The sequence below is a fragment of the Zootoca vivipara genome, chromosome 5, assembly GCF_965207765.1.
Source record: "Zootoca vivipara chromosome 5, rZooViv2.hap1.1, whole genome shotgun sequence".
Lineage (NCBI taxonomy): Eukaryota > Metazoa > Chordata > Lepidosauria > Squamata > Lacertidae > Zootoca > Zootoca vivipara.
Genome location: NC_142588.1, coordinates 2,532,650 through 2,552,505, shown reverse-complemented (window position 1 = coordinate 2,552,505; position 19,856 = coordinate 2,532,650). Strand labels below are relative to the sequence as shown.

General features: G+C 40.4%; 1 long non-coding RNA gene across 14 annotated transcripts in view; it reads right to left on the bottom strand.

The window, feature by feature from the left end:
• Positions 1-19,856, bottom strand: part of LOC118096168 (uncharacterized) — a 96,610-nt gene that overhangs the window by 21,862 nt on the left and 54,892 nt on the right. For all 14 annotated transcript variants that reach the window (XR_015950097.1, XR_015950100.1, XR_015950091.1 and 11 more), the window contains one exon: positions 7,036-7,135. This is a non-coding gene — a long non-coding RNA (uncharacterized LOC118096168). The remainder of the gene's footprint in view (positions 1-7,035; positions 7,136-19,856) is intronic.

Genomic DNA, 19,856 nt, shown 5'->3' with positions numbered 1-19,856 from the left:
CTTCATGTAGATATTAAATAGCACTGGGGATAAAATAGTGCCCATTCCACAGAGCTGGTCCAGGACAATGCCATGGTCAATGGTAAAAATTTCTATTGCTCCTTGAAGGCTACTTTAAAAACCATTACACATTTTTAAAAATTCTTCAGCTGCCTTAAACCATCCATCCCATTTTGGTCAACTCTTGACTGGCTGGAGTTCTTTAAGGTCCCTCTCTCATCACCTGCTATTTAAGTTCCTTTTAAGTAAAGATATCAGGGTATATCCAGTGGTATTCTCCATTCAAAATCAAGTGCTGTATCAATAGCTGTGGTCCCACAAGGGAAGGAAAACTCTGATCCCAAACCTCTGCAGCCTTGTGGGATGTCTTCAGGAGAAGAAAAAGCTAGTGAGCAAACAAATCTGGAGTGGAATCCGTCCCTAAAACAGTTGGATGGCACTTTGCATGCCTCCCTCCAGCAACTCCTGCAACGAAGCTGGTGCCAAACACATTGCTCTGCTTTTCTTTGGACCATATCACCGAGGCCGAGAAGGAGGTCTTGTCATCTGGGCAGCCCAGGACCTCCATACACACTGCCCAGGCTTGCACCCCAGGGAGGTAGGTCCCTTTGGTGCTGCTAACTCAGAGGTTTGACTTCATCCCTGGTGGTGCACGCCATTGTCTCTCAAGACAGATGGTTGCCAACAACTCCCAATATAAACATATCTTTCTGAAATCTAAAATTTTGTCTAAACTATAGTCTAACGGCTAATAATGTTGCATATAACAGTAGAACGTGAAAACATATAAACTAAGGAAACCATTACAAATTAACATAAAAATTACATTGTCCCAGAATTGTATCACTATCAGTTCCAATGTTAAGAAATGTACAGAACAGAGGGAGCCAAAAGAGTCAAGTTCTCAACCCTTTGAAAAAAACAGGCAAACACATGCTACCAATTTAACTTTGTGTGTTTGTCAAATTTCAGGGTTAAAGATTCAGCTGTTTTGAATTATTCCCTTAAGGGGAAATACGAGGACAGTGTTTTAAAAAGTGTTTGGGTAGAGTGGGAAGTTATCTATCCTCCTATATGTCAAAAGCGGTTAGGATGAGGGTGGCATTGAATTAAAAGACAGAAAACAGGAAATATAGAAAATATATGTTTAATTACATTTGTGACACACAGGAAGCATTCAGTTTGCAAATTATGTCAGAGCAGGCCTGCATAACTTGTGATGGGACCTTGCCATGTGCTTGACAGCAAAACTGTCAAACAACTTTAAAAAAACACAATGTGTGAAGGTATGTGGGGTATACAGTGGGACCTTGAGTTACAAACGCCTCAGGTTACAAACACTTCAGATTACAAACTCCACTAACCTGGAAAGGTTACCTCGAGTTGAGAATTTTGCCCCAAGATGAGAACGGAAATCATGTGTCGGTGGTGTAGCGGCAGCAAGGGGCCCCGTTAGCAAAAGCGCGCCTCTAGTTAAGAACAGTTTCAGGTTAAGAACTGACCTCCGGAACAAATTAGGTTTGTAACTAGAGGTACCACTGCAAATGATTTTTAGCTAGGTGAGGAAAAATTACAGGGGCAAAACCCATGGCAGTGAAGTAATTGTTTAACCAAGAAAGAGGATCATAGCTGCCAAGTTCTCCCTTTTTTTAAGGGAAATTCCCTTATGCTGAATAGGCTTCCTCGCGAGAAAAGCGAAAACTTGGCAGCTATGAAGAGGATCCATTACATGCTGTTTGACTGTGTAGTGGTCTGCACACTACAAATATTCTAGGAGACACTCCTTGAAGAACTCCAGCTGCTGAATGGCCCTCTTTAAACATACTACGTGCCCCTGTGTGTTTATAAAGTATCTGTTTCCTTTAGACAATAATTCTGCAGCATTCCATCTCTCCTGGCAGCCCCCAGGAATGCTATGGCAACAGGTGGGAAAACCATGCACAGTTCTATCAAAATCTTAAGAGCCTGTGCCAAACCTTGTATATGGACACAGTGCCCTCAAAGCTCATGGAACATCTCTAAAACCACCATGTTGATTACAGCCTGCATTTTGTGTTTGTTAGAAAAACCCCAAGCCCTGTAATACCATATGCAGCAGAGTTAACACTGCAAAACCTGAAACCTAACCCCGTTTCATAGAAAATTTCACTAAAGGTCCCTATCCTCTTGAGGAAAGTTTGCTTGGGGTGTGTGTGTGTGTATGTGTTGTATGTGTCGTCACATGTCAGGTCCTGATCTGACATTTCTCTTTCTCTGGGTGTCTAGGAGGAATAAAAAAATATCCCAGAACAAATGAGGCTAAGCTATTTCAGCTCTCTTTTGCTGTCTGAGCCATCCCCATGTACTGTCTATGGGCGCCGCCCAGCTGAGGAGAACGTGGTACTCCCAAGGCAAGGGGGGACTGCTCCAGCGCAGTGGCTCCCCAGAAGAAACCCTGGATTGAGCATTTCGGGAACGTGGCTCCGGCAGACGTGGCTCCCCCTTCCCTCGGCTAGCCTATTTTCGGGCGGCGGGAGAGCAGGGTTTTTTGAGCTATCACGGTGCAACAGAGCATAGCTATCTCGGAGGCACAAAGCTGAGATCCTGCCAGGCAACAGCGATCGGTTCTTCTTTAAAATTGGAAAAATTTGAAGACATTGGATACTGTGAGTAAAAGGAGAAATTTAAGAAATATTTCTCTTAATTGGAATGAAATGGCCACAGGAGGAGATTTAAACAGGAAGTCGATCTCCCCCATTGAGAGGACCATAATGCAGTTAATTTGCCTATAGCCGGAAAATTGAAAGGAACCTATTACCAAGGATTGGACTTAACACCTTCCCCCGGAGGCACGGTAAAGGGGAGAAGGATTAAATTTATTAAAATCCCTGCAAAAAAAAATCTAATTTGGACTGGGGAAAATCCCCCTGGAAGCTGAAGTTGGGTCCTGGGAGGAAGCAGCGAGCCGCCATTATGACATCACAATAGAAAGGAATTTGTTTATCTCTTTGAGACTGAGAACTGTCAATTGTGAAGAGAGTATAAGGCTGTGTATAACAAGTTTGACAATTGCTCTTTTCATAAATTGACACACTAATTTTAGGACATGAAGAAGAATTAAAAATGAGACTATAACCAGTTTGGATATAAATTCGGTTTTTGGTTTTTTGGAAATACAATCTGTTCCACTTCCTGCTCTGCTCTGTTCCCATGAAATCTGAGATGAACAGGATGCCTGTAGCCACAACATCACCTGATGGCCTGGACTTAATATACAGTTGTGTGAATGGCGTGAAAGGAACTAGAATTGTCTGGACAGAGAAAAAGGATTAACTCTAACAGAGAACAAAGTCAAGCAAGAGGAACAATAATCAGTCTTGGACAGTGTAATTGAATTTTTTTAAAAAGGAGGAAGATACATGGAACATTGTTCCCCCAGTGAGAGGGGCGGGAACAGAACATCTGTTTGATCCAAGGAGTCCCCAAAGAAGAATCAGCATGGAGTAATGTCCTCCCAGTGAGAGCGGGAGGGCAGGATCCATACTGGGGCCAGAACCCAAAGGGAATAAAAACTGAGAAAGGGCTGGAAAATGGAATTACTGCTGGACGGTTTTGTACTACAGTATTTAAAGAATTGGGGAGGCATCAGGGGATGATTGAGGAAGAATGGGGGGTAGGCTAGGACAGGGTGGGAGTGGGAGTGGGGTGAGGGGTAGTAATGGATGTAACTTTCTTGATTGATTTAGATGGTCCGAAACTGGAATGACTTATGGAACTCGCTGAAGAATCTGGGAGACCCTGAGTTCAGGGGAAGGGGGGCTAAATTTGTTATAATGTGTTTAAATGTTAGTATGATAGAAGAATTAATATTTAAATTTATGGAAAGTTCTTGGTAAAAATTTTTAAGATAAGGGGAGAAATAGAAGATAGAAGGAAGGGAAAATAATTTTTGATTTGGATAAATTGATTAATTATTGGTGGATAATACATGATGTTTTTAGAATAGAATATTTGAGTGTTAATGATAAAATGTGAGAATAATTTAAGACATAAGATGAAAACTGCTTAATTGGAATTTTAAAACGGACCCAGTGAGGGGGGAATTGAGGAAGTCAACAATGTTAAGTAAATAATACAAGATTTGAGATGTTTTTCTTTTTCTTTTTTATGTTTTTTTATGTTTTGTTTTTTTGTTTTGTTTTGAGTTTTTGTTTTGCTTTTTGTGATTTTGTATTTGGAAAATGAATAAAAATTATTTGAAATAAATAAATAAAGCTCTTGTCACGGGTATGCTGCCTGGTGGCTTCGCTTATCTCACTCCACCCTTAGTCCATTTCCGCTCTATCTGTTGGAGGAAGCAATGCTCTCATTTTGCCTCATAGCAGGCAGAAGAAAAGTGTGGAGAAGGAGTGGGCCAGGAAAAACCACAGCTGCAGTGACTCCTACTGCTGAGAAGCCGTTGAGGAGAACCAAATATCAGCTGGGTTTTGAAATAGACAAAGACCATTTGAGCTTCTGCGCAGAGCCTTCCTCTTCCATTTCATTATTTCTTCCATGTTCTCTTTGTCTTCAGGAGGCAAGCACTTTCTCTGGATTGCAACTTACTACCCTAATGATGACAGAGGAGAAAACTAAGGCCTTGCTTCTGCCTATTCATCCAATGTTGAATTCCATGCTGGCCAAATCAGGCCTGCACAGCATCAGCGTAGATGCACCCATCAATTACATAGGATAGCCCAGCCAGAGCCTAAGGACCAGTATGTCAAAACAGGAGTGGCAGGCCAAAACACATGGCTGGTGTTAGCTTGGTGGTTTTGTAGTTATGGCCCATCTCTTGGATTAACGTATACAATTTGGGGGAGGGGGAAATGTTGCACATCACAAGGTGGAAATCTGCCAGAATAACTAAGTCATGCTGAGAACAATAGAATGGATATCAGCTGCAACAAAATTAAGCACCATTCATCTGAATGGTGCAAGGTTTCCAACTACATTTTGCTCGATCGTTCCTACTGGACAGAGTTTGTACTTGTTCTTGAAAAACCGTATCAGGTTCAAAAATTTCAGGTTAAGCCATATTCAAAACCAATCTGCAAATCAAGCTATCACTAGGGTTGGCCAGGAAGTGGCGTGGAGAGCAATGCTCCAAGTGGCAGCTGGGTGTTTTCAAAGTATTGGAGTTACCATAACGACCTAACGTACCATTTATATAAATCTTTTTCATAATCATGTATGTAAGCATAGTTGCCTTGACAACCAAAATAATTATTTTAGTATTTCTTTTTCTTTTAAAAAATCAAGCTATTGTTAGATTAACTAAGCAGTGAATCTTGAAGACATTCAACACCCAAACTAAATAAAAATGAATTAATATTAAGCAACCCTTTTATGCCTTCCTTAAAACTAAACTCCCCCCAAACAAAAGTGATATTTTGACAAAGCTTGCTTCTTGATCCTTCTCAGAGATTTGTATACTGGAGCCACAACAAGAGAAAGGATCCCAACAAATTTAGAGGTCTGATATAGCACGGAGGATATAAAACTCCAGGAGTGAAGAACAATTTCATTCAATAGCGTGTGGTTATGTCTCTGATGCCTTTTGTCATGGACTGGGTCGGTCCATTCCTCCTACCAGAGGAATGGTGGGAGGAATCAGCTGGGGAACCCCCAAGGGAAGAAGGTTCAGAGGGACAACAATGAGTGGTCAGAAGGGAGAAGAGGGAGCAGAATGGGAGGAAGAGGTGTTGGAAGCAGAAGGAGTAACAGGGTTTAGTGAGCAGAAAGAGGCTGTGGAGGAAAGCAGTACAGACTCAGAGGCTGAGTGTAGGCAGGCTGTAGAAGAAGACAGGTAGTCTTTTCCTCCTGCTGTGACCAGTTCTCCACTGCCCTGGTCTCCCAGAACACACAGAGAAATGAAACAGGAGGAACAACAAGAGGCAAGAAGGTGAAGAAGCCTTAGGCTACTGGGGAAGGAACTGAGGGAAGGAGCTCTAGAGAGCGGAAGGAAGGGGGGGACCTTCAGTACTCACAACTGCTTCATTAGGGCAAGAGCTCCTGGGAAGAGTTGCTGAGACCACTAGGCTGAGCTGTGGTTTGTTTCTTTGACTAAAGAGTTAACTTCAGTGGCCTCATGTGATTTATTGCTGACCTATGCCTGACTTCAACTCTGACAATGGGTGCCTCCTCTTCCTGCTGCAACCATCTGCCCTCCCCCCCTTGTCTCCAAGAACCAGAAGAGGCGTGAAAAGAGGAGAGGTGGGCTCCACACAAGTGCAATCTCCAATTACTTGGAAAAACCCTGGAGAGGAGGGGACTTTAGGAGCTGTGGAGAGGCAGGGACCTTCCATCTCAGCAACTGCCTCGTGGGACAAGGCCTGCCAGGTATGAGTTGCTGTGCTTCTTAGGCCTGACACTCCACCAATTCTGTGCAGATCGTGTTTTTGCTTATAAAGAGTTAACTCCAGCTTCATTGTGTGATTTACTGTTGGCCAATGACACCTTTAGAATTATGAGCACACAGTGGGATTTTGACACACTCTAGGATGAAACTCAATCCTGTGGATTTCAACCAGAGCTGCAGATTTAGCCAATTCATGGGTTCCATCTTTAGATTATGAAGTGTTTTGACTCGAATTAAATGGTTAAAGGTGGTATTGTAAGGATTATCAGAACAAAGTTCAATAAGTCCCCAAACCCATCTTGACTAGCATTCTGTTCTCACAGTAGCCAAGCAGGAAGCCCACAAGCAGGATCTGAGCGCAACTGCACTCTCTCCAGTAACTGTTTTCTCCACTAACTGGTCCTTACAACTCTACCCAAAAACCTTTGCTCCCTAAACCACTCTTCCACCTGCCAGGTTCCAGATGCAGGTGTGTGTGGGGGGGGGGTTAAGCAACCAACTCAACACTTCTGACAACAAATAATCCAGTCCCGATTTAAACATCGCGGGAGGGTATTGTGAAAAAGTAGCTCCCACACAGCTATGATAACATGCATTCTAATAAATTGTAATTTTTTTATTTAAAAAATTTGATCTAAAAGGTACAGTTTGCTTACCTAGTACCATGCAGGTAATCTAACAAATGTAGATTGGCCTTGCTGCAAGAAACTTGGAACGGTGAGTGGAAGTGAATGGAGCCGACATATCTTGAGGGTGCTGAAAAGAAAAATGGGAGAGAAAGAAAGAGGTAAGCTTATCTGGAATGTCTGCCTTTAGAAGTATCTAAAAGAATATTAGTAGTGTGAATGAGTTTGTGGGTGCCAGACCTCTTTAATCCCTGGACTCAGCAAGTGTTAAAAGCTCATCAAGTCAGCCTCCGGTGAAGTGCAAAGAGAACAAAGAAAGGAGAGACAAGACAGCGAGTGGGCAACTTGCAAATAGTGAGAAGGAATAAAGCCGGAGTTGAGAGCAGTGATGTGCCCTAGGAAGGAAAACAGCAAGCAGAGAGAGAGAGAGAGAGAGAGAAGAGAGAGAGAGAGAGAGACCTCTGTCTGAATCCATGCCAGATCTCTGTTTGAATCCAATGTCACGGGTACAGGAGAAACAAGACCCTTTTGGGGTGTTAGGGTTGTGAACCCCTGCATTGCAGGCAGGCACATGTTGTAGATATGTATAAATAAATCATATATCATAGACACCACAGCCTCCACAGTCCCTCATTCCAAAACGAAACATGAACCCTGGGTAAATGCCTTGAAACCCCTGGGATATCTCAACCCTCAGAGATGGGGGACGGGGCGTGGAACAGTACTGTCGTATTGCTTCAGAAAACCTAGTCCACACAATGGTATCTGTGGAAGAACCATTGGAATCTATCCCAAAGGCACTGGAAGGAATCAGAAAATTTGGAGAAGTAGCAGGTATTAGATTAAAAAAGAGTAAGTCTAAAATGTTGGTGAAAAATATGACAGAAAATGTTAAAACTGAACTACAGATAAGTCTAACAACAGAGAAAATGGTTAAATACCTAGGAATATGGTTAACATATTAGTATTAATTTATTTAAATATAATTATATTAAAATCTGGTAAGAGTTTTAAAAATATTGAAATATGGGGAAGGATGAAACTTTAATCAATGGGAAGGATGTCAGTCATAAAAAAAAATGTGTTTTTATGGTTTTGACCGCGGGTCGCGATCAGGCTAAAAACGGGAGCTCTGTAGCCCCCGAACTTAAAGCTGGCAAAAGCGGGGGGATTGCAGGGCTAGCGACCCCCCACGAAGGGACAAGAAGGTGATTCTTGCCTGAGGAGTCAGCGGTGCCCTAAAGGTTCTCCCGGAGACCTTCAGAAACATCGGAAGGAGGGGGAGAAACCGGGCACTGCGACGGTGAGAGAGCACGGAGACCAGCAAAGCCGAAACCCGACGCGATCGTGCACGGTAAAATTCCTTTTAACAAACCCTTCTAAACAACCCCCCCGGGCGAGAGAGAACTTTGGACAACACTGAGAACATTTAATGTTTAAATACCCACCCCCACTGAGACGGAAAGGAAAACCGGAAGAATTAACAATATAAAGTGGGGTGTGAGAGAGAGCGGGAGAGAAGCAAGAAGCGCTGTCAGGGGGAGACCAAAAAGAGCGTAAAGCTGGGGATTTTTTTTTTAACGCAAGAAGCAAAACGGAGCCGATCCGAGCTTTGAAGAATAAAAGCTACATTCATCTAGAACTGAACCAAAAAGTATCTGTATGTTTTTAAACAGCTCTGTGTGGAGGAGGGGAGCGACGGATTTAAACTGATCCCTCTTCTCTGTACTTAATACCCCCGCGATTCTATTTATATACGTGGGGGAGGTTTCTTAAAGACTTATTCAAGCCTCTTCATCCTTTTTTTTTCATAAATAAATCTCAAATAAAATGGCGACAGCTTTCTAAATTGAAATATGACTAAGCAGACAAGGCTACAAAGAAACCAGAAGTGACGTGAATTACAACATCAGGACATCTAGAGGAGGAAAGCTTATTGCAGTCTGTAACAAAGTGACTCTCAGCGGCTACAGATTGACTTCAACAGTCACAACAACGCTCCTGAGGTGTACAAGACAGAGAGCGACATCGTGTGGCCAAACAACCTATAGAAAATGAACAAGCAAAAGAATCTAGCGACAGGAACCTCCAATCAGAGAAGAACCTCATTAGCAGAGCATGAATTGGACCTCAAAGAGCTGATTTTAAGTCTCAAAAACGACATAGGAGAGATCAAGCAAGATTTCAAAAATGACAAAGGGAAAATTAAGCAAGACCTCTCAGAAATTAAACAGGAGATGAATGAAAGGATAAAAAAATTGGAAGATAAAGTAGAAAATATGGAAGGAAAAATGGATTCCAGCGAAAAAGAAAAACATGAAATAAAAGAACAAATAAATAATATAGAAGAAAAGTCCAACAAGGCAATGGAATTGACCCAAGAGATAAAAGACAAAAATCAATCGCTGGAGACAACGTTGAAAAACATGGCAAAAGAAAAAGAGAGGGGAAGAAGGAATTAGAGAAGTTAAAGAAGGACATGGAAGAACAAAACGCCGCCTTAGAAGCATCGCAAGACGCTCTTGCGATGATGCAAATGAGATTAAAGGAGAAATCCCTGAGATTCAGGAACATTCCAGAACTACCCAACGAAAACATAGAAAAACGTCTAGTAAGCGCCCTGGCGAAATGGCTAGACCTAGAAGAACTTGATGTCGAAACTAGAATAGAGGAGGTCTACAGAGTTAACTCTAAAAAAGCGAAAGCAAATAATTGGCCGGGAGATTGTCTTGTATCATTTACGAATATGTGGCTAAGAAACAAAATTCTAAAAACCAAAGCAAAAAAAAAGCTGATCATGGAAGAAACGGAAATATACATTATGAAAGAAATACCACCTAGACTGATTCACAAAAGAAAAAAATACTTATTTCTGGCTAAACCATTAAAAGCAAAAAATATCTCTTTTAAATGGGAATATCCCCAGGGAATAGCATTCTCTTTCAAGGGCAGATGGAGAAGATTCGACACAGAGGCAGCGGACAGATTCTATAGAACTTATGCACAAGAACTGGGGGGAGATAAATTAAAGACAGTTAAAGATCAAACCCAGAGAAAGGGAGATGATATAGAGGATCTCAGCGGGGAAGAGCTGGAGGCGGCTGGAGAAGCAGAAGGCGAGGAAGAAGACGAGGAAAAAGAAGATGGACAACTATTAGAATGACTGATAATACCAACAAGCATAAGCTTTATTGTGATTATTAGAAGCTTTTTATTATTGATGTTGTAGGCAATAATTAAGAGGTAAATATAGTAAGTTTAGTAATTCACTTCAACAGATGTATAGTTAATGTATACCCTTGTTTCTGCTTGGTCTAGAGGTATAGAATAATAATAATAATAAAAATAATTGTAAAAATTTTATTTTATTTTTTCCCCTAATATATATATTTAAATTGATATTTAATAAATATGAATATGCGAATAATTTCTTGGAACGTGAATGGCCTAAACAATAAAAAAAAAGAAACAGGGTGGGACATATATTAAAAAGACAAAACTTGGATGTGATCTGTCTCCAGGAGACGCACATAAATAGAAAACATGTCAGAGTTTTAAAAAATGATAAATTGGGAGTGGAATTTGTTGCAGCTGATGCAAAAAAGAAAAGAGGGATTGTGATCTACATAAAAAGTAAATGGAATCCGGAATTAATTTGGACAGATAAAGAGGGAAGAATTATTATAGTAAAAACAGTAATTGAAGGGGAACAATGGTTTTGGGTGGGAATTTATGCCCCCAATGGGAGCAAGAAAGAATTTATAAAAAGATTGGGAGATCAGATAATGAATTACGCAGGGGAAAAACTGATACTAATGGGAGATATGAATGGTATTGTAGATCCAGAGTTAGATAAAAATGGACGGAATAAAGGAAAAGGAAAATTAAATGGAAAATTACCCCCCAAATTTATGGATATTATAAGTAATTTAAATTTACTGGACGCATGGAGGTATAAGAACCCTATAAAAAGAGAGTACACACATATCTCAGCACGGCACCAGTCAGCGAGCCGAATAGATATTATATGGATCACAAAAGAATTATCATTAAGAATTCATAAAGTAGAGATAGGACCACAGACTATTTCGGACCACAACCCAGTAATTCTCTCATTAAAAAAAGAAAACACCCCCAAAACCTGGAGGATGGATGTTTTTATGCTAAATAATACCAACATCACCCAGGGAGCAAAAAAGCATTAAAAGAATATTTTGAATTGAACCATAACGGTGAGGTCGACCCCTTAGTGGCTTGGGACGCGGGCAAAGCCATGATGCGTGGCTTTTTCATATCACAAAGTGTTAAAATAAGGAAAGACAGGGAACAAAAGAAAGAAAAAATTCTTCAAGAAATAAAGAAAAAGGAGAAAATATTATATAAAAATTATAATAAAGCAGTCGAGCAAGAAGTTAAATTATTGAAATCAGAGTATGAAAAATTAATAGATTATGAGATTGATCGACAAATACAATATTGGAAGTATAAAAATTTCGAATGGGCCAATAAGCCCAGTAAATTGATAATGTGGCAAATAAAAAAAAGAAAAAATGAAAAAAATATTAAATAGAATAGAATCGGAGGGAATATATTATTATAAAACAGAAGAGATTACAAAAATCTTTCAAAAATTCTATGAAAATTTATACCAAAGGGAAGAAATATTACCCCAACAAATTGATGATTTTTAAACAAAATATCACTTACCAAAAATACCAATAGAAAAAATAAATTTGTTAAATAAAGAAATAACATTAGAAATTGCAGATGCAATTAAGAATATGAAAAGAGGAAAAGCCCCTGGTCCAGATGGGCTCCCAATAGAATTTTATAAAGAATTACAAGAGGAGGTATTAGGACCTCTTAGGGAATTAATGAATTTAATACTGAAAAAAGGAAACACTCCTCAATCATGGACGGAAGCCCAAATAATACTAATACCCAAACCCCAAGCCAATTTAGATAAACCAGACAACTATAGACCGATTTCACTGTTAAACAGCGATTACAAGATCTTCGCAAAAATTATGGCCAAGAGATTGAGTATAATTTTGGAAGATATAATTCATAAAGACCAGGCTGGATTCATAAAAGGGAGGTACGCAAAAGATAACATAAGGAATATAGTAAATATATTGGAATGCTTAGAAAGTCGTAGAGACAAGGGAGCAGCATTGCTCGCCATTGATGCGGAGAAGGCCTTCGATAGGGTCTCGTGGCCATTTATGTTGAAAGTATTAGAAAAATTAAAATTAGGAGATATGATGGAAAATGCAATTAAATCAATATATAAAGTACAAGGGGCAAAAATTTTAATAAATGGGAAATTATCAAATAAAATAAATATAACAAGGGGCACAAGACAAGGGTGCCCCCTCTCGCCATCTCTTTTTATAATTACATTGGAAATTCTTTTAAAAAATATTAGAGAAGAAGAAAAGATAAAAGGAATAATTATTGGTAAGAAAAGATTTAAAACAAAAGCTTTTGCAGATGATATTATCACCACGGAGGACCCTATCGAAGGCATTCCCAAAGCACTGGAAAAAATAAGAGAATATGGAAACCTAGCCGGTCTGAAAATCAACTATGATAAAACGCATATGCTGGTAAAAAACTTGGAGGAAGTTGAAAAAATAACATTACAGGAAAAAACAGGATTGAAAATAGTGAAAAGAATAAAATATTTGGGTATTCAAACAACTGTCAAGGGGATAGATTTAATTCAAGAGAATTATAAGGCAATTTGGAAAAAAATTAAGACAAATTTTGCAACCTGGGATAAATTGAAACTATCCCTTCTGGGAAGAATTTCAATAGTGAAAATGTGTGTAATCCCAAGGATGATTCATTTGTTTCAAAACTTGCCAATATTAGGCAAAGAAGATATATTTAAAGACTGGAAAAAAGATCTAGCCAAGTTTATTTGGAACGGAAAAAGACCAAGAGTCAGATATAAAATCATGATAGATAGCATCCATAGGGGAGGATACGGAAAGCCCGATCTGGAAGCATACCATGATGCAACGGCACTATGGTGGCTGAAAGATTGGATTACATTGAAAGACACTGACCTACTGGATTTAGAGGGGTTGGGAATAGCCTCTGGGTGGCATCACTACCTGGTGAGGGAGAAAATTGAAAAAAGGAGTAGTTTTCGGCTCAATGTTATCAGGAAATCGCTATACCTTGTATGGCAAAAATATAAAAGATACTTTGAGCCGAAGACGCCTTGGTGGATCTCTCCCCTCGAGATAGTGGCAGTGAGAAGAAAAAATATGGAAACAAAGTGGCCTACATATAGACAGTTAATAGAAAATAAAGATGGAATTTGGCACCTAAAGGAATATGCGGAAGTAAAAGTACATTTCACCTCCTGGTTACAGTATTTTCAAGTGAACCAAAGGTTACAAATTGATAAACAAATTGGCTTTGATAATGGAATATCTAAATTAGAAGAGATCTTATTGATTAATAAGGATAAATTTATAAAAAATTTATACCAAATTATATTGAAGTGGAAAACGGAGGAGGAATTAACAAAAGATTATATGATAAAATGGTCCCAAGACCTAGGGAAACCCATAACAATGAGGGAATGGGAAAAATTGTGGACGAAAGGCCTTGAATTTACACCATGTTATGATATAAAGGAAAACATTATGAAGATGCAAAACAGGTGGTACTTAACACCAGCGAAACTGGCAAAAATTTACCCAGGAGCAACCAACATCTGCTGGAGATGTAACGAGGCAGTAGGTACCCACATCCATATGTGGTGGCACTGTAAACCTATAAAGAGGTTTTGGGAGTTAATATATAATGAACTAAAGAAAATATTGAGATACCCGATCAAGAAGTGCCCCAAATTATTCTTATTAGGAATGGTGCCGAAAGAGGTTAACCCTAGAGATAGCTGTTGCCTAAGTTACGCAGTTACAGCCGCGAGACTTTTAATAGCAAAAAATTGGAAGGATATTCACGTTCCGACAAAAGAAGAATGGCAAGAAAAATTATTTAATTATTATAATTTGGCTAAAAAATATGAGGAAATTAAAGGTACAAAGAAGGAGGAAATTGAAAATAGTTGGAAAAATTTTACAGACTACATTAAAACAAGGGTAGTAAACTCCAATTTTATCTCCACTATATAAGGTTCAGTTTTATGTATTAGGTATGGAAGGGAAGGATGAAAAGTAATAGATGATAGAAAATATGATGTATATATATAATAAAAAAGGAACAATGTTGATGGTAGAATAAGGTATGTAGAAAATGGTTAAACTGGTAGAATAAAGGATAAGTTCGGATCAGGCTGAGAAGTCAAAGGGTAAGGGGAAACTGTGAGGGAGGGGGAAAGGGGGGGGAAGTTATCTCTATTTCAGAGAAATGAAAATAGTCAAATGTAATATTTGTTATAATCTTTTTTATTGTGAAGTTTATTTTATTCTGTGATAAATGTTGTATATTGTAATAAAGTTTAATTTTAATTAAAAAAAAAGCAAAAATAAATAAATAAATAAAAAACAAATGTGTTACCAAATATGTTATTTTTATTTCAAACAGCTCTGGCAATCAGCAATGCAGGATGCTTCAAAGAATGGCAAAAGGATGTTTCTAGATTTGTCTGCCAGGGATTGGGGACAAGGATAAAATATATAATTCTGATAGATGCTAAAGAAAGAGGGGGATTCTCTCTGCCAGATTTAAGATTATAGTATGAGGCATCCTGTTTTTGCTCGTTAAAGGAGTCGTTAACACTGAGAAACACACAGGTTTTGGATATAGGTCACTATAATAAATCTGGCTGGCATGCCTATTTGTGGTATGGAAAAACTAAAATGCATAAAGGTTTCCTGAATGGTGTAATCAGGAAAAACTTTTGCTAGGAAGAACAGTATTCAGGTTATAGCCAAGGTTTTGAGATTTTAACCAACCTAGCAGTTTGAAAGCATGTCAAAGTGCAAGTAGATAAATAGGTACCGCTACAACGGGAAGGTGAACGGCGTTTCCGTGCGCTGCTCTGGTTCGCCAGAAGCGGCTTTGTCATGCTAGCCACATGACCTGGAAGCTGTACGCCGGCTCCCTCGGCTAATAACGCGAGGTGAGCACCGCAACCCCAGAGTCGGTCACGACTGGACCTAATGGTCAGGGGTACCTTTACCTTTACCTGTCTTTTTAACAGATGCTTAATCAGTTAACTTAAAATATACTTGCATATTACCAATTCCTTAACTTAGGTGCTTTCTGAGATATTGAAGAGAAAATTTCTGCAGTGACTCCCTACTTGTGGAATGCTCTCCCCAGGGAGGCTTGCCTGGTGCCATTGTACCAAATTTAACTGCTGACGCAAGCAGTAGTTATTCCAGCTGAGCAGACAGGCCTACAAACATTACTGGTAGAAGTAGCTGAATGTGTTTAACATACCTTTTAATTATAAGATGGGGAAATAATATTGTTTTCTGATGGATTCAGGTGTTGATTTTTATTGGTTAGGAAACATAAGTTAATAATAATAATAATAATAATAATAATAATAATAATAATAATAATAATTTATTATTTATACCCCGCCCATCTGGCTGGGTTTCCCCAGCCACTCTGGGCAGCTTCCAACCGAATATTAAAAACAGTACAGTATCAAACATTAAAAAATTCCCCAAATAGGGCCGCCTTCAGTTGTCTTCTAAAAGTAAAATAGCTGCTTATTGCCTTGACATCTGCTGGGAGGGCGTTCCACAGGGCGGGTGCCACTACCGAGAAGGCCCTCTGTCTGGTTCCCTGTTACCTCACTTCTCGCAATGAGGGAACCGCCAGAAGGCCCTCAGTGCTGGATCTCAGTGTCCGGGCTGAATGATGGGGGTGGAGACGCTCCTTCAGGTATACAGGACCGAGGCCGTTTAGGGCTTTAAAGGTCAGTACCAACACTCTGAATTGTGTTCGGAAACGTACTGGGAGCCAGTGTAGATCTCTTAGGACCGGAGTTATGTGGTCCCAATGGCCGCTCCCAGTCACTAGTCTAACTGCCACATTCTGGATTAATTGCAGTTTCCGGGTCACCTTCAAAGGTAGCCCCACGTAGAGCGCATTGCAGTAGTCCAAGCAGGAGATAACCAGAGCATGCATCACTCTGGCGAGACAGTCTGTGGGCAGGTAGGGTCTCAGCCTGCATACCAGATAGACAGCTGCCCTGGACACAGAATTGACCTGCACCTCCATGGACAGCTGTGAGTCCAAAATGACTCCCAGGCTGCGTACCTGGTCCTTCAGGGGCACAGTTACCCCATTCAGGACCAGGGAGTCCTCCACACCTGCCCGCCCCCTGTCCCCCCAAAACAGTACTTCTGTCTTGTCAGGATTCAACCTCAATCAAGGTTGGATTTAAAATGCATCAACCCAAGGTTGTCAACATGGAACCTGTCTTCCTCTGAAGAGCCAGATGTACATAACCCTCTAGCAGCCAATTACTTCTTCCATACAACTGAATGCCACTTTAAAAATCTGTGAAATGAGTTTGAAACAGAACTATGAAACCAATTAAAAGTCTTCTATACAACTATTTGGTGCATCAGCAAAATAATGACAATAGTGCCACAGAACTTCACATGACCACCCTTTTATATGTGAATCACTCAAGTCTGCTACTGAGGTATGCTACCAACATTACACTTCTCTATTTGCAAAGTTTAAAACATCTATTTTATTTATCCATTTTACAGTTTCACTTCATTTAAATTCAAAGGCTGTGGGCACAAAACATCTATATGATAATGATCCACATGTATGTAAGTGAGAACACGTGCTATCAACCAATTGCTCTTGAATCACTTAATTGGCCCACACATGAGAGGGATGAGAGGAATGAGATTGTAATAGTCTGAAGAAGCCTTGCCCTTTCATATGCAATGCACCCCCCCCCAATGCAATAGCTCGTTTAAAAAAACAAAACAAAAGGAAAACGGTCTCTTAAGGATCCCTGTGTGACATCAAATGTCAGTAGATTAGTTTGAAAATTCAGAACTCACATGGCAAGCTGGCCTTGCCCCTATGGCTCCACTGCATCTACATAGGAAACACACACAATTGCAAACACACACCAAGCCCAAGAGTATGAAGTGCAGTATAATGGCTACATTTCAAGTTGAAATCTTTCCTCACTTTAGCCACAAACTCACCAGGTGAATCTAGGTAAGCTACATCATGTATGAAAACACAGCACTGTGGTATCTCAAAGCAAGAGGTATTCCAGTAAACTGGTTGTTCCAAAGTGGTGTGCCACTGTAAGAGGAAGGAGAACCATGAGCCTACCAGTGAAAAGTTATTAAGAAAGGTCCCTGCAAAAGTCTGGCCATATCTAGCATTGGTCAGCGCAGTGACCAAGGCAAGGCAACATTGTGCATCAGGGTTCTCGCCACTGAGTGTTGCTGCTGTTCACCAAGAGGGAGGGCACGTAATCACTTCTAAGATTGAGATATGGGAGACTTGCCTGTCAACAGCCTTCTTTTAGGGCAGAGAAATCTTCCAAGTAAAGTGCAGCAAGAGGTGCATGTTTGTGAACACCGTGCAAGGAGTAGCAACTAAGGTACACTGCTGTACACAGATCACATCTGCAAACATGTGCTTCCACTGGACAAATAGCATGGAAAAGATGAGAAGTGTCAAGGCCCTTGGCTCTGGTGATGATAGATCTGCTTTCCACACATAACAATTGCACCACCGGAATACATACAGCAATTACAACTGCAGTAGAAGTACTAGCTAAGTACAGAGATGCTATGGTGGAAATAACAGTGCGCATCACTTTCCCTGCTTTGAACTAATGTAACCCTACAGGGATGCGGAGCCAATAAGATACAGCCCATAAGGAAATCTATAGAATTAGGTTAGGAATCATCTAGGCCAGGCATCCCCAAACTTCGGCCCTCCAGATGTTTTGGACTACAATTCCCATCTTCCCCGACCACTGGTCCTGTTAGCATGGGAGTTGTAGGCCAAAACATCTGGAGGGCCGAAGTTTGGGGATGCCTGATCTACGCAAATACCTGCTGCATTTGGTTTTCAAACAGTGTTGTAGGGTCCCTACAACACTGTTTGAAAATCAAATGCAGTAGGTAGGTTTTTTTACTGCCAGTTTTTTTTAGTGGGAGTAGATCGCAGTCTCTTTGAAGGCTCATGGGTCAGATAACTCCATACCCTCCAACATTTCTCCAATGAAAATAGGGATATCCTAAGGAAAAGTGGGACTTTCTGGGATCAAATCAGAAACTGGGACAGCTTTTCTTAATCAGGGATGTCCCTGGAAAATAGGGACACTTGGAGAGTCTGCCCTAAGGAGTCTAGGACCTCCCCTGAGGGAGGACAAAATCCCCCATTTATTATTTTCACAATTCCATTTGGTACAATTGCTTTTTAAATGGATCTTCTCAGGAAGTGCCCCGCCTATATAATTATTCACCCCTTAGACTTCCGGGCCCACCTGCCTTAATGGAGGCAGCCTCCATGACAGCGATGGATCGTCAGTGAACGAAAAGGGAGGATGACAAAGGGTAAATCATCATTGCAAATTCCCCCCAGGGACGGGGGAATGGGCTTCACTTGCAGTTCGTCTTGGTACCTGGCTCTTGCCCTGGCATGGAATGTGGGAGGCCGGGAGGTGCTGATTGCAAAAGCACTTTGCCTGGCGAACACCCTCCTACGCCGCCATTAAGAAGCAGAGGTTCTCCGTTGAGTTGGATCTTTAATTGGCTTTAAAGCACTGGCGCGTGATGGAAAAGGGTTCCAATAAAATACTGCCGAATATACCAGCTACATGGATTAAAGGTTTGAATTAAGATATGTACCAGCTGTGATCCAGCCAGAAGCTGAGCATTTTAAGATCCTATTGATTTCAATGGGAAATAAGAATATACTCAGTCCTCTCCCATGAAGATCAATGAAAGTATGTCTTAGGACTTATTGTGATCCCCTAGGGTCTTCCCAATTAAGAGTCCCTTTCATTGCTTCATAAAAGTGAATGGACACTTTTGCTTCATTCACTTGCATGGAACCAGAAAAAGGCGACAAACAGAGGGAGCACCACTGCCCCCATATATCAGGAAGGAATGTTGTTGCCCAAAGGGGTTGGGGTGGGAAAGCAGGGGAAATTGCGCTTCCCCTAGAGGGATTTTCCAATTAGCCTGGAAACTCCAGCATTTCTGTTGCCTTAAGGAATTTCTTGGTCAGGCTATTAGGTTGGGTTACCCAGCCTGCCTTTTCCACTGCCGTAAGTCAACATCACCTGTGTTAAAATTTGAAGAGGGGTTGTGCATTCATGTCAATTCCTAGGCTTTCCCTTCCAATGAACACTTTTGTCCACCCAAGGTTTTAGTACCATGGCAAAAGTGAAAGTAACAATCTCCACCTAACTGAAACCTCAGACTAAGAGCAATATTGTATCCTTTTGAGTCAATGAAGTCAGGAATAGCATTTAACTTCCTTTTAAGATACACAAAGCTGTATGATTTTGATTTGCCTAGAGTGGTGCATAAGCACTAGAAGTGTGGTATATAAATCTTTGTGTAAGAAGTAAAGCCCAACAACCTCAAACTAAGAAAGCAAATAAAATATCGATATTTGTAGTACTCTAGGAGTGCCTGAATAAACAAGCGAATTGGCACTGAACACCTTCCTGCAAACGTTAATAGAAGAATATGTTTGTCTTCTACTAAAACAAACAGGAGATTGTGGTTAGTTTTTACGTAAAAAGTTTTACTAAACATTGACAATTTAAAGATAAACCGGGCTGACAAAGAAAGTGTCGTTATGAAAGTATTGCTGCTTGCTTGGGAATTAAGCCAGATTTTTAGGATCCT